We start from the raw sequence: 14,679 nt of genomic DNA, 5'->3' as shown, positions 1-14,679 counted from the left end.
AAGCTCTTGCCCTACACGACTCCTCCCTGCATGTCATGTCTGTGTCATCCTTGCGTTTATACTGTTTAAAATAGTTTTGTGTCCCTTTATGCAGACAACGTTGGTAAAGCATGTTGATTGTTAGTTTTGGTTATTTTTTAGCTCCATAAAAAACCCAGCCACGCTATTTATGTCCTTCCAAGATTTGCTTTTTTTCATTCAACTTCCTTTCCAAGATTCATCCGTGTGCCTGGGCACGGCTGTAGTTCATATTTCTTGCTGATGCATAAAATTACATAGTGTGAACATATCACAATTTATTTGTCCATTCTCTTCTTCACGGGGATAGAGAGCTTTTCCAGCCTTTTGGTAACGCAAACTGCACTGCCGTGAGACGGGGTCTGCCTCACGTGAGTACGGGCTTCTGCGCATCTGTGGCATTTCTGGGTCTCGGCCGTGGACGGCGCGGCTTTATCAGGAGACCCCAACCTGTTTTCCGGGGTGCCTGTGAGTGCACGCTCCGGAGTTGTGAGCTCTGCCTACCCAGTATTTGATACTGTCAGATTCCCGAATTTCTGCCAGTCTGGCGGGTGTAAAATCATATCTAATTGTGGCCTTCATTTGCATTTCCCTGATTACTAACGCGAATTTTTCATATGTTTATATTTGTGTCGCCTTTGCTGTGAAAAGTCTGTTCCTGCCTTTTGCCCATTTTAAAATTGGATTGTTTGTGTTTTCCCTCGTTAATGACTTGGCGAGGGCACACTCATCCGGGTGAGTGTGTTTTCCAGTCGGAGGCTGACACTGTGTCGGACCGCATGGGTGGGAGACACCGCCTTCTGGCTGGTGCTGCCCCCCCATGTGGTCTCTTGCTGGTTCCAGTTGCAAACCCCTATATCCCAAGTCTGGAGGACAGTCTCCTGGGCTTTCCAACCATTTACGTTTGCCGATCCGTTGCCCTGCTCCGCGCTAGAGAGACGCCCCCTCGTCTTCACTGTCTGTGTCTCTCCCCAGCCATTGCTTCCCAGCTTTGGGTCAAATGACGCTCCCTGTGGGGACTCCACCTACCTCTTTATTTCGAGGGGTGCCTTGAATCTCCTTGGCCATTTGCTCTTCCATGTATAGTTTGGAATCACCTTGTCAGTTTCCATAAATAACCCCGTCAGCGTTTTTACTGGCATCGTGTTGACGCCACAGATCAGTCTGATGTAAGAACTGGTATCTTTATGGCACTGGGTTGGGTCTTCCTGTTTATGAAAATAGCACATATCCCAATTTATTTATGTTTTCTTTAGTGTTTTTAATACATTCGAACAATGACTTTCTCCATATATACCTTTTTTAGATTTATTCCTAAACCTATATTGTTTGCTTCTATGAAACATGTGTGATTTTTTAAGTTGAGTGGATAGTCAGCCAACTGTTAATGTCTCATTATTTCTAATACTTTGTCTAAGAATTCTTTTAGGTTTCCTTTGAAGACAATCCTGTTCTTACCAAGAATAACAGTTCTATTTCTTCTCTCTCCATACTTATGCCTTTAATTTCTCTTTCTTGGTCATTGTAGGGCAGGGAGCCCTTTGCAGGGGTGACTTAGAAGAGTGACAGAGGACATCCTTCAAATTTTAAAAGGTTTGCTACAAGTCTTGGGCTTTTTTCTTTTTTAATCCTGGATGGGTGTTCAGTTTCATCAAATATTGTTTGATCTGTTGAGATGACTGTTCAGTGTTTCTCCTTTAATCTGTTAATGTGGTGAATGACATGTGTGTATTTTCTAACATTAAATCACTTGCATCTCTAGGATAAATGCAAATTGGCCAGAGTAAATAACAGTAATAGTAATAAGTCACTTTCACTGAAGGATCTAATTTTTAACATTTTATTTAGGATTTTTGCATCTTTCCTGGCTGCTGCATTCCCCTAATTTCCTGCTCTTGTCTGATTTGGGTGTCAGGGGTTAGTCCCCTTCTCTGTTATATGTTAGATATTACATATATTATATGTATACACAGTATATATGTATATAGCATATACAAGACCATTCAAGTTCTCTTCTATTCTTGAGTCTGTCCATGTAAATTATATTTTTATTTTTCTAGGAATCTGCATATTTTGTCGGGTTTTCACATGCAGGGCGTGAGCATGCTCATCGTTTTCTCTTCTTACCTGTACCATCTCTGCTCTCTTAGAGCTCTGCACCTTTTCTATTCTAACATCACCTGTGCAGTTACTTCTGGCCTTGATCAGCCTTCCTAGAGTTTTGTCTTTGGCTCTGTTGCCCTATTTTATGCGGGTTTCCATTTTGATTGGCTTCTGGTTTTTATTACCTCCTTCCTTTCTCTTTCTCTGAATGACTCTGCTGCTCTGTCTTCTCGGCCCATGAAATTGCAGCCTTTCTCCTTTTCTACCACCAGCATTTAGAGTCTACAAACTCCTCTTTCAAGGCCTGTGTTTGCTGCCTGACATGTCATCCATCGTATCTTCATTACTGCTCAGTTGAACATATTATATCTATTATGATTTTTTCTTTGACCCACGAGGTATTAAGAAGTGAATTGTAAAATTTCTAAATGCATGGAGATTTTAAATTTACTCTTGTTATAATCTTCTAGCAGTTGCATTTTGTTCAAAGAATGTCTTTTGTGTGATACTGGTTCTCTGAAATTTGTTAAGACTCGTGTTAGGGCTTAGAGCTTTCCATTTCTGTCAGCGTTCCATGTGCAATTGAGAGGAGTGTGTACCCTTTAAATATGAATACATAGAAAGTTCTATTAGTGTTCATTAAATCAAACTTGGTGATTCATACCTTCTTTATCTGTATCTTTTGTGCTCTGCCTGACCCAGCACAGGTTGAGAGAAATATGGGTAATCTTGTACTACACTGATGGACTTGGAAATTTTTCCCTATAGCTCTACCAGCGTTTACTTTATGTATTCTATGGCTATTTTTTTTAGGTTGCATACAAGTTTAGAATTGATGTATCGTCTCGACAAATTGAAACTTTCAGTGTTATGAAGTGACTTTTTCCATCCTACATGATGTGTTTATCTTAAAACCCATATTGCCTGTTATCAGTGGGTCTCTACCAGCTTTCTTTTGATTGATGTTTTCACAGTGTACTTTCCTATTCTTTCATTTTCAATATTTCTATACCATTATGCCCTTGATATGTCTCTTGTAAATATAACTGGATTTGAAAAACCCAGGGTGACAGTCCCTGTCTTTTCACTGGTGATCTTAACCATTATTATACATTAGCACTTATTTCTCCTTTCTTGCTTTTTGAATAGAACACAGAGTTGCCCTATACCATTAACCATATCCCCCAGTTGTTAACACATTTTTCCCACTTGAGGGTCAGCTACAATGCTGTGTCCCACTAGTCCTTAACAGTTCAGCATACGATTAGTATGTGCTAGGACACACCTCCACATACCGTCAGCAAGAGCAAATTAGCACTAATCAAATATTACTCTCTCATCACAGGCCCCATTCAAGTAGCACCCGTCCCAACCAAAATAGTCTCCAGAAGTCAAGGGTCAAATTTAGTGTCCCCGTTGCAGTTAGTTGTCATGTCTCTAAGCAATTGAGTTTTAAAAAATTAGTTCATTTTTTCTTATTCTGTTTTTTAAAAATTTACTTACACACTTTATTTCCATCTTCCGTTTGTTTCCCTTGCAGTTTGCTAAGTACAGGAGCCTTTAGACAGTCAGCTCTGAGCCCTCCCTCCCAGCTTCCTTGTTATTGTTACCTGTTGTTTCCAGTTTTTGTCCTTTTTTACTGACCCCACACGTTAGATACTGTTATTTTGTGCGGCCAACACTGATCTCACCACACTCCTTTATCTCAAGTCTTCTGGGATCTTCCTTTTCCCTGGAATGTATTCTTTAGCACACATCTCTGGGTGATACTTTCGAGATTTTGTTCATCTTTAATGCCATTGTGCCCACAGCTGTCACAGAGTGTTGCTCAACAAAGATTTCTAGTTTGAGTGTGACTTTTGCCCAGTGCCTTCCGGGGTCCATTGTTCCTTTGAGGGGTCTGCTGTCCATCTACTGTCCAGCTAACTTCCTTCTTTTTTTAAAGGAATCTTTTTTCCTGTGGTCCATTTAAGATCTTGCCTTTGTATTTAGAGTTCTGCAGTTTTCCCAAGGTGTGTTTAGGGATGGATTTTACTTCTGCTGTGTGTGTCTTTTGGATCAGTGGATCCCGTGTTTACAGGTTCTGGAAGACGGCCGCTGTCACCCTTTACGTGGTTCCTCTCCTGCACCGTCTCTGAGGCTAACCGGCCACCATTAGCTCTTCCTCTTCCATCCCTGCATCTCGTAATGTCTCCATGTTTTTCAGCCCTTGTGTGTCTTGTTGGATTACATGTTGGGTAATTTATTTGGATGTTTTGTAGTTTGCAGCTGGGCCAAATATTCTGCTGAACTGGTCGGCTAAGTCTTCCACTTTAAACAGTATTTTTTAATTTCTAGAAGTTCATTTCTTCTTCAAATCTGTCCATTCCTAATAGTCTCCTGCTGCTTCTTTACAATCATACTTTCCATTCTTCAGACATTTTATCCATGCATTCACCCCTTCTTACAGTCTTTGGTTGTTTAATCTATTTCTTGATGTGTCTGCTTCCTTCCTCGTTTGCTGATGTTTGCTGAGGAGCCCTTGGCTGCCCTTTAGTTGGAGCTGGGCACTTCTCAAACAGGCAGCATTTAATTCACTCTCCTAGTCACCAGGGCCACCCCCATGCTGTCACCACCACATCAGCTGGCCTTGGGAGTCTGGCCTCCGTCCCCTACAGTGGGTGGAAGGTCATGCTCGGGGCAGCTGTTGGCCGCTCGGCGTCCTCTCCTGCCGGCTGGCAGCTCCTGGTCAGCTCCGCCTCCTCGGTTCTGCTGAGCTCGGGTACTGCTCTCTGAAAGAGGGGCTTCCTTGGAGACCTCCCCCACCTCAAATGGGACTAGCCATGTCCCAGAGAGTGCCCTTTCCAGGGGCCTGCGGTGGGGGTGTTCCTAGCAGCCCCTGACCAGCCACAGTGCTGTAAGCTTCCACACTGAACTTGGGGTGACAGGATCCACCTTGCACTGGAGCGGTAACTCCACTGCACCCGCAGCCCAGGCCAGGAATTAGGTGGGTGAGATCAGCTGTGGAAGCTGGCAGGCACACCACTGGGCAGGGCTGACACTGTGTTTAGGAACATTAGATGTGTCCCTGTCATTCCTCCCCAAGAGATTCTAGTGGTTCAGATTCTAGGGGGTCTGGGTCCTTTTTAACTGAAATCAAAGGAAAGAATCTCAAATAGTGTGATTCTAATTATCCAGAGCAGACTTGGTGTGGGGGTGGCATTCTCTGGGGGTGGGGCCTTCCTGTCAGCCACTGCCTTTCCTGATATACTCCAGGAGAGGTGGCCCGAGTGTCGGCATCTGCAGGTGCCCCCCGTCTATGTCCCTGGCTACTCTCCTTATTTGTGGGGTGGGCACAGACTGGGGTCTCCTGATAGTCAGATACTTCATTTACTGGGTGGTTGTTCATTCACAGGCTCTGAGCTCGACATGCACCATGAGGACCTCATCTAACCTTCAACAGTTCTGTAAGGTGGGTGGACTCACCCTATTTTAGAAGGGAAACTGAGGCACAGTGTTCCTCAACTTGCCAAGGTCAGAGCTGGTAAATGGTAAAGTTGGGGTTCAAGTCAGGGGTGTCTGGCCCCAGCACCTGTGTCTTTGCCAGCAGACCCATCCCTACACAGGACAGAGGACGTCCCAGGGCACCCAGAGGGCATGCTATGGGCCGCAGGCTGCCTGCCCACCCCGAGCGGCTCCTCTAGGCGTGTCTCCCTCTGCTCACATCTTTGGGTTCTGTCGCAGGCTAGGGGTCCCCAGGGCAGGGGCTCCCCAGGACAGGGGCCAGGCTGCCAGGCTGCAGGGTCTCCAAGAGCTCACAACTGGCACAGGGACTGACAATGACCAGTCATAATTCTGTAATTTTCCCCCAGCAGACTGCACCTATTTCAGTAATTACAGCATTTGTGATCCACTCAGAAAACACGATATTTTTGATGCGAACACTTAAGAAACAATCCGTTCCACACCCATCTATCCAAATGGCTCAGATTTTGAATAATTCTTTTGAAATGGGGTCTAAATATATACAAATAGATGTTTCTGAAATGTCATGTATTCTGAATACATTTGCATGGGAAATAGCTTCTGAGGAATGGGGTGGGGGCTGGGGGCTTCAGAAGAGGGGCAAGGATGCTGTGGATCAGAGGAGAAGGGGGTGGGGGGCTGAAGGCAGAAAGACTGAGGATCCCAGCTGGACAACCAGAGGACCCGTGGCTGGGGGCGGACGCTGGGCTGACCACGGGGGTCCAGCACGTGCGTGTTCACCCGGTCCTTCACCCGGAAACCTCGGGGCGAGTCACCGCCTTCTCTGGGCTGTGTCCTTGTGGGGACTGTGGGACCACCCCCCCAAGGCCCTGAGTGCTGGCTGGGGTCCCTGCACTTGGGGTGTCCTTTGTCCTACCGAGCCCCATGCTGGCACTTGATGCCCAAATGCCCCTTGCCCTTCCCCTGCCAGCCCCTTGGCCCCCTGCTCCCTCCTCCCTGAGCCTCCTGCACAGAGCCCCTGGCTGCTGAAGATGGGGGACTCCAGGCTCTGCCCAGCCCTCTGGTCCACTGTGACCTGGGACAGCAAAGCCCGGAAGGGCGAGGACCACCCAAAGTTAGAGGCCACAGGGTAGAGGTGACCTCAGGACCCTCCACCCTCCTGCCTCCAGCTTCCCCAGGCCCCAGAGAGGCTCAGGCTTTAGTGAGCACCCACTGTATGCAGGCCCTGCTGGGACACCTGGCTGCCAGCCCTTGAGCTCAAGGCCAAGGAGATGGGTGTTCAGAGAAATAAGTGGTTCTGGGCCCAGGGGTCACAGGCTTTCTGGGAAGCCAGGCGGATGCACCATCACCCTGATTGTCACACAAGGAAACTGAAGCTCAGAAAGTGACGGAGACCGCTCGGAGTGACAGGTGCAGTGGAGAGCCAGAGACCTCACCACCTGCTGTTCTGTCCCCCCAGAGGGAGTCGGAAGACTGGGGCGGGGCAGGGCAGAGGAGGGAAGTGCCCTCCGTTTTCCCTCCCGGGAGGACGGCTATAGGCCCTGCCCACAGGCTTCCAGGCCTTTCTGGTGCCCAGCCCTGCTCCTGCTGGTCAGGCACCTGGGGCTGTGGGCAAAGCAGCAAGCTCACCCCTGGACTTCTACCCCGTGCTTGCACCGCCCGCAGGACCCCCAGGCGGAGGGTGTGAGCACCCAGCCTTGGGTGGCTGCCTCCCCTCCAGACTGCCTGGAGGATGGGTGCTCTGCCCGCCCCTTTCCTTTGCTCTCTGAGGACTGCTGCTTATCGGAAGGGTCCCTGACTGCTGCATTTCCTGCTGCTTTGAATTTCTGTTGGTTTCATCTCTGTCTTCTGGAATGAACGTGCTCTCCAGGGCCCCTCTAGGTCTGCTCACATTTAAGGCTGGGGCCCTAGCAGGAACGCTGGTCAGGAGGCACGTGTGCACACTGGGGACATGGCCGAGTGCAAGCTGCCGGCTTCATGGGGGTCCGAGATGCGTGGGGTCTCCCTGGGGCCCTGTGGGTCCTGGCTGGGGGCTCTCTCGCAGCCTCCCTCCCAGGTTCATGTGCTCACGGCCTGGCAGCAGGGCAGGGTGGACAGGGGGTCCAGGTCTCCTGGCCCTGATGCTGACTCCCAACTCCTGCTCCGACCCACCGGAGCTCTGAGCCCTGGCCCCTGGGGAGGGGCCACCTGGGGGTCTTGGCTCCCAGCCTCTGAGGCGGGCGTCCAGAGCCACGTGGCATGTGGGCCTTGTGCCTCACCTTGTCTGTGCCCGTTTGCAGGCCCAGAGCTCACCCCTTCAGCGCGGCTTAGCCCGGCACATCCTGCCCAGTCTCCAGCCCTGCTGCCTCACTGTGCCCAGGTGTACGCGGAGCACCCGCATGTCAGTGGAAGGAGGCAGGCAGAGGCTGGCACCTGTGTGCATGCCCATTGGGCTGAGGGCGCAGCTCCGCCTTCCTCACCGTGGAGAGAACTGTGGGGCCTGGGAGTGTCTGGGGAACCCTTCCCAGGTGCCATCTCATTTCCATTAAGCTCTGCCGAGTTTGGGCAGCAGTCAGCAAACATCATGCCCACCTTCAGAGTTCTAGTGTGAAGGAAGCAAGGGGCTGAGCTGGCTGCAGCAGCGTGGAGCAGGGCACAGGGTTGGGAGCATCTGGGAAGGCATCTTGGAGGTGGTGGTGCCAGCAGAGGGACAGGATTGAGCGGTCTGTAAGCGAGGAGGGCAGAAGGCCGAGGCAGGAGCCCGTGCAAAGGCGCTGCAGGGCTGGGACGTGCTAAGGAAGCCCCTTCTCACACCCTAACTCAGACCCCCCGCCAGCAGGGAGGGGCCGGAGGCGGGGGAGGGCCACAGACTCTCTGGGAGGGGGAGCTAAGCCTGGGGGCTGGGATGGTGCAGCTCTTCCCCACCAGGGCATCAGTTCTGCAGTTGTTGCACTTGAGCTTCCGACCCAGCACAGCTGACACTAATTGGGCCCCAGTTAAGAGCGTAATTCAGGTTAATTGGCCCCCCACCGCCAGCCCCATCAGCCTCCTTCTATTCCGGTTTGCTGTGGAGAGTGATTAATGACAGCAGCTCTTTGGAGCGATGCAGGCTGGGTGGGGAGTGAGGCTGGCAGGGTCTCCCTGCTCTTTCCTTCCCCTCTGGTCACTGGGCAGCTTTGTCCCCAACCACTCCTGAGGGGCTGCGCTCCCCAGCCTCAGTACAGGCACCTCTAAGGAGGGCTGTGCAGGCCCTGTGCGGGCTGTCCCGAGGGTGAGCGAGTGGCGCCCAGCACCGTTCCCAGGAGGACGCAGGTGAGCAGCCAGCAGGAGGGGGCCACGCTGTGTCTCAGGAGCCCCTCCTGATGGCCATATGGGAATGGGCCCCGGGGTGGAGGGCTGGGGACCTCACCCACCCAAATGTGCTCCTGGAGAGTGACTGGTGGCCCCAAGGGACCGCCACTCAGGGGTGTGCCACCTCAGGAGGCAGGATGGTCTCAGCCGGCCCCTGCCCTGGTCCTGGAGGCCTTGGTGAAGCACAGCCCCCATGTGGGGTGCATGGCTGTGATGCACCCAGGCCCCCACTCCTCTACCCCTGCCTTTGGGGGCCTTGCGATCCTGTCCCTGGCTCCCAGGAGAGCAGGGGCAGGGCCCACAGCATCCAGGGCTGCAAGACCTGTAGGGTGAGCTGGGTGGATGTCCAAAGGGCAGCTCGTCTCTTGCCAGGGGCCCCCAGGGCTGGGCTGGACGAGGCCCGCCAAGAATCCGCTCAACCCTCGAGCTCTTTGTCAGGTGTTCCTGGGCTCCCAGATTGACACCACTCCCCAGGGTTGGCGAGGAGATGGCCAGGTCCAGGGCTCCTAGTCAGGGGAGGCCGCAGCAGCCACCACAGACTGGGAGGCTGAAACAGCAGTTGGTTCCAGAGGCCGGAAGTCCGAGGTCAGGGGGACTGCTGGGTTGGCTCCAGAGGCCAGCCACGCATCCTCATGACCTTGCAACTGAGCTGCACAGCCTCACGGCCTCACAGCTTTCTCCCTGTGCACCTCCTGTGTCCAAAGTTCCCCCTCCTGTGAGGATGCTGGTCACAGTGGATCGGAGCCACCCAGGGACCTTACTCTAGATCACCTCTGCAAAGGCCGCATCTCCAGAGGAGGTCACCTCTGAGGTCTGGGGGTTGAGACCTGAACGTACCTTTCCTAGGGATGCAATTCAGCCCATACTACTGGACCTCCCAGGCCCACCACAGCGCACTCTCCCTCCAACCACAGGGATGGGCAGTGCCCATCATACGGGGCCAGGAGAGCTTGATGTGCAAGAAGGCGTCTCCTCAGCAGAGTGGGGGGGTTCCCAGTGGGCTGCCCGAGGCCCCAATCACCCATCTGCCCTGCGGCCCCTGCCTGGGCCCCAGGACCCTCCCGCCTTTAAACCTGGCCTAAGCTCCATGAAGACAGCTCTTACCCCCGGCCTCTCCAGGCTCCCCCTTGTCAGATGCAGGGTATTCAACAGGAAGCTGCATCACAGCTCCTTAAGGAGGGCTCCCCCGTGCTTTACCACTAGGTCACAGATGTGGCCGATACCTTTTCACCAGGCAGTGGAGAAAGGTCAGCCCATCAGTAGAGGCTGTGTCCAGCGGCGGCCGGAAGCTCCCAGGAGCTCAGGGAGGGGCACCCATCTCACTGGGTGGTCAAGGAGGTGCGCAGGGCGGCCCCCTCCCTGCCCAGGGCCACCCCCTGCCCCTCCTCCCGCTGCTGGGGACAGAGAGCAGATGAGTCCAGCAGCTCCGATGGCAGCCCCTGGAAGGCCACTCCCGGCAGGAGCTGGTTCCCTCCCGCGGGTGAGGGTGGGAGGTGGCAGGTGCTTGGGGCTGGAGAGAGGTGTCTGGGGGTGGCAGAGGGCCTCGTCAAAGGCCTGCCTCCGCCTCCACCGCGTGTCGCAGCCAAGCATCTGGCAGCCCCTGGGCCCTGCCCGCCATCACCCCACCTGCCTCTTCCCCTTGGGTGGAAGCCCAGCGGCAGTTTGCCGGTGTGGCCGGGCTTGGTGGAGGCTGGCTGCAGGCTTGCAGTGTCCCCAGTGTCCCTTACCTCCCCCCTCCTCTCCACGTGGCCTCTTGCTCCTCCTGGGATCATTCTCCACCGGAGCCTGGTCCCCTCCCCTGCTCCTGCGGCTCTCGGCACCCCCTCCCCTGCCCCCGTGAGGTGGAAGGATGCGGCGTGGACATGGAGGGACCAGGAAGGGACAGGCCTGAGTGGGGATCACCCCAGGAGGTGCTTGGCTGCTGTCCAGCTCGAGGCCAACTTCGGGGTCCCAGTAAGGCTGATGTGGGCCCACACTGGGCAGGCACAGACATGGCCCTGGCAGATGGTGCCTGCAAGCCCGGTGGAAGGCCCCGTTCACTCTGCTCTGCCTGGGCTGCTCAGAGGGGAGAGCTGGGCCAGCAATTCTGGTACCTAGATCCCCGGGAGGCCAGCCACATGCCTCAGGCCACAGTCAGGCCGTGACAAGAGCACAGGGCTTGAAACCAGGCCTTCCAGACTCCAGCTGCTGTGTTCCTTACAGCCCGTTGCCTCCCTCACAGGTGCCCAGATCCACGTGGGCAGATGGCTTGTGGCGAAGCATGTAACTGGTTCTGTGCATAAGCTTCATTTAGCAAATCGGGCACGTGAGGAGGGCTGAGCACCCTCAGGGCACACCCAGCTCTTGTGTCAGCCTTCTGGGGGTGCGGGTGTGGAGTGGTTAAGAGCAGGCTCTGCTGCTGGGCACTGGCCTTGCATCCTGACCCTACTGTTCACAAGCTGGTGGCTTTGGGCAGGTCACTACCCTTCTCTGAGCTGCCATGTGCAGACCTTCAGTGCTGGGGGAGTGTGGGGCAGGGAGCCCACACAGATGGTGTTTGGCAGCTTGCAAAGCTCAGGAAAGGGTGGCTGTCCTGATGAAGATGGTGCCGTGAGCTTGCACCAAGGACAGATGCCCTGGGGTCCCCAGCTCCTAGCACAGGGACCGTGGTCACCCTTCTGGGTCCTGAAGCTCTTTATGGTGGCCTGACCCTGCCAGGAGGGCTGTGGGTTTCAACTGCCCCCGACCCCAGCCCTGAGCCCCTTGAGGGTTATGTCTGATTTGCTCAGCTCCCCTCCCTGTCCCCTTCCCACACAGCATGACTCATGACAATGGTTGGGGGTGCAGGGAGCCCTGAGCCTCAGATCTGGACACAACGTCTGTGAGGCCTGGGCAGGTCACTTAACCTCTCCAAGCCCAGTGTCCTGGCCTAGAACACAGGGCGTTGCTCCCAGGGCTGGGAAGCAGGGCTGTGCCAATGGTGGCTGATCTTCAGGCTGGTGAGTGGGTTTTGCCCAAAGTGAAATGACACTGACATAACTTGAGGGGGCTGAGTTGGGGGCTGGGCACCCACCCAACACACAGCAGACCAAGAGAGCACCCTGGAGCAACACCTGGGTCTTCACCCCAAAACTCATGTGGGCACCATCCTCCCAAAACCCAAGTCCAGTCCCACTTAATCCAAGAACCCTCCTGACTCCCCCTGTCCCTGCCAACCTTCTTCCCTCCCCTGTAGCTGAGGGCCGTGCCTCCCTCCCAGCACCTGCTGTATGGCCACCTCGAGAAGGTGGATGGACATAGAATGGAAGATGGATGGGTGACTGGTTGAATCAATGGATGGATGGGTGGGTGGACGGGTAGATGGGTGGATGGGGGTGGACGGGTGGATTGGCAGGTGAATGGACTGGTGCGTGGATAGGTGGGGGTGGATGAGTGGGTGGGTGAGCGGTGGGCGGATGGGTGCGTGGATGCGGGACGGAAGGATAGCTGGGTGGAGTCGTGGATGGATAAGTAAGCGAGCAGCCCCGACATCCACCTGGTGGCCCCAGTGGGCGGCTGGACTCTTCCTTGACGCCTTTGCCTCCCTTCCCTTGCGTGTCTGGCCACAGCCAGGTTCTGGGGATCCCCTCCGCGTCTTGTCTCTGTCCCTTCTGACACCCCCTTCCTGCCTTAGGCCCCCCGCCCTTCCTTGAATCTGCCTCCCTCCTGACTGGCCCCGTCTCCTCTCCCCTTTCCTACCCGTCCTCCCACTGGCTTCCTGCATGGCCTCCTCACTCACACTCTTGGGCACGTCGCCCCCTGCTCAGAACCCCTCACCGTCCTCTGTGTGCCCACGGGTGCTGCCCGACCCCCTCCCTCTCGCCTCTCTTCCCCTTCCCGGCCCCACCCCTGCTCTGGCCGCTCGGTGACTTCTGGGTCATTTAAGCCTAGGCTTTGCCCTGGCGCTGCCATGCCCCCCTCCTGCCAGTCTGCCTGGGGAGCGCCCGGTACCAGGGCCTGGATGAGGTGTCACTCTTCGTGAACTCTCCTGACCACTCCTCCCCACCTGTAGCTCCCTGGCACAGGTCTGTGTGTCTTCTCCTCCAGGAGGCCCTTGTGGGGGAGCTCAGAACTTGTTAAGTTAATTGTGAGCACAATGGCGTGCAGAATAAGAAGGCCTGTGATGAACACACATCTGGCATTTGCTGGGCCGCAGCTAGGTGCCTTCCATGCATCATCTTAACTAAGGATTTCACATGTCCCCCTGGGGTCCATGGCCTCATCCTGTGCTTACAGAAGAATCCAAGGTGCCAAGAAGGGATGTGGCTAAGATCCCCCAGCTTGAAGGAAATGAACTGGGACTCGCACCCAGGCCTGGCTGCCCCTGGAGCGAAGACAGTCCTGCGGGCTTTCCTGCCTCCCTCCTATTGGGCCTGGCTCCAGGGCCAGGCCTGAGCTGTTCTTGACTGAACGTGGGTGCCAGCTCAGGGCAGAGACCCTTGCAAGGGGCAGGCTGTGCCTGGGCCCTGCCCCGGGGAAGGCCCAGCTCCTGCATGCCACCGCCCAAAGCAGGCATGTATCAAATGCCCCCAGGATGGGAGGCTGGGGTCCAAGACATGACAACAACCTCTCTTCTCTCCCAGCTCCTGAGAAGCAAGGTCAAATGCTATGTCCTGTCAGCTGGAGTCACCACTGTGCTGGTCATCATCCTCATCCCTGCCACCTCTATCTGAAGGTGATGCGACCTGTGGTAGGTGCCCCAACTGCCTTCCACCCATCCGTCCACCCGCCCATCATCCATCCATCACCTGTCCTTCCACCCGTCATCCATCCATCACCCACCATTCCACCCATCCACCCATCCATCTTCTGCCCATCATCCATCCATCCACACATTCCTTATCCGTCCTTCCACCCTCCATCCTCCTCTGTGTCGGGCACAGGCTGGGCCCTGGCCACCTAGCTGTGAACATGGCAGATAGGCTGGAGCTAACAGGCCGGGGGGCTGGCCCGCTGGAAGCTCCCTTTATGTAAGCACTGACTTCTGGAAGGCGTGACTGGCAGTCCGTGGGCCAGTCATGAGCAGAGCATGCTGGGTTGGGCAGCGGGCACGTGCTGGCAGCCCAGAGCAGGGGAGCGAGGCCCCTCATGGGGAGAGGTGCCAGGGAGCTTCACTGGCTCCTGTGCACAGGGACACGTGGGTGCTGAGGCACTGTGGGGCCTGGGGTTTGGGGGCATTCTCAGGGCCCAGGGCTCTAGGCGGGAGTGGGCTGGCAGATCAGGAGGTTGTATGTGATGCCCCTCCAGTGACAGGTCATTGTTGCTGTGGAGCAAATCAGCCTAAAACTTACTGGCCGAACACAAATAAACATTTATTCTGAGCTCCTGTTGGTGAGGAGCATGGAGGTGGCCTAACAGTGGCTCTGTTCAGGGCCTCTAGTGGCTGTGCCGCGTCACCTGAGGTCCTGGCTGGTCCTAAGCTCCTCCTGTGTGAGCCCTGCTGCGCCCCGAGAGAGGGGCCCCAGATAGCCAGGCAGACACCATGCTGGTCATTCTGTGATATCCTACAGCTCCTGCAGGGCCGGCCCCACTGCCACTGGGGGCCCCCTCCCAGGGCCTGATTCCAGGGAGGAGGCCCTGGGCTGCCGTGGAGGCTGGGCACGTACTCTTTGGAAGGACTCCCCTGGCTTCCGAGAGAGGAAGAGGGCACAGAGGGAAGCGGGAGCAGCCTGCAGAAGGGAGGCGAGGTCAGGGCGGCCGTGAGAGAGGGGGGCAAGGGCAGAGCTGTAGCACTAGGGGGGGAGG

At 55.0% G+C, this 14,679-nt stretch overlaps 1 long non-coding RNA gene across 4 annotated transcripts in view; it reads left to right on the top strand.

Moving 5' to 3' along the window:
* The first annotated feature begins 314 nt into the window (after window positions 1–314).
* LOC130683138 (uncharacterized) overlaps window positions 315–14,679 on the top strand; it is a 30,513-nt gene continuing 16,148 nt past the window's right edge. For all 4 annotated transcript variants that reach the window (XR_008996743.1, XR_008996741.1, XR_008996742.1 and 1 more), the window contains exons 1-4: window positions 315–389; window positions 1,547–1,611; window positions 5,516–5,572; window positions 13,518–13,624. This is a non-coding gene — a long non-coding RNA (uncharacterized LOC130683138). The remainder of the gene's footprint in view (window positions 390–1,546; window positions 1,612–5,515; window positions 5,573–13,517; window positions 13,625–14,679) is intronic.

Source organism: Manis pentadactyla, chromosome 3 (assembly GCF_030020395.1).
Source record: "Manis pentadactyla isolate mManPen7 chromosome 3, mManPen7.hap1, whole genome shotgun sequence".
NCBI classification, from domain to species: Eukaryota; Metazoa; Chordata; class Mammalia; order Pholidota; family Manidae; genus Manis; species Manis pentadactyla.
Note: the sequence above shows the minus strand (reverse complement) of the source record. Positions and strands in the feature narration are given on the sequence as shown.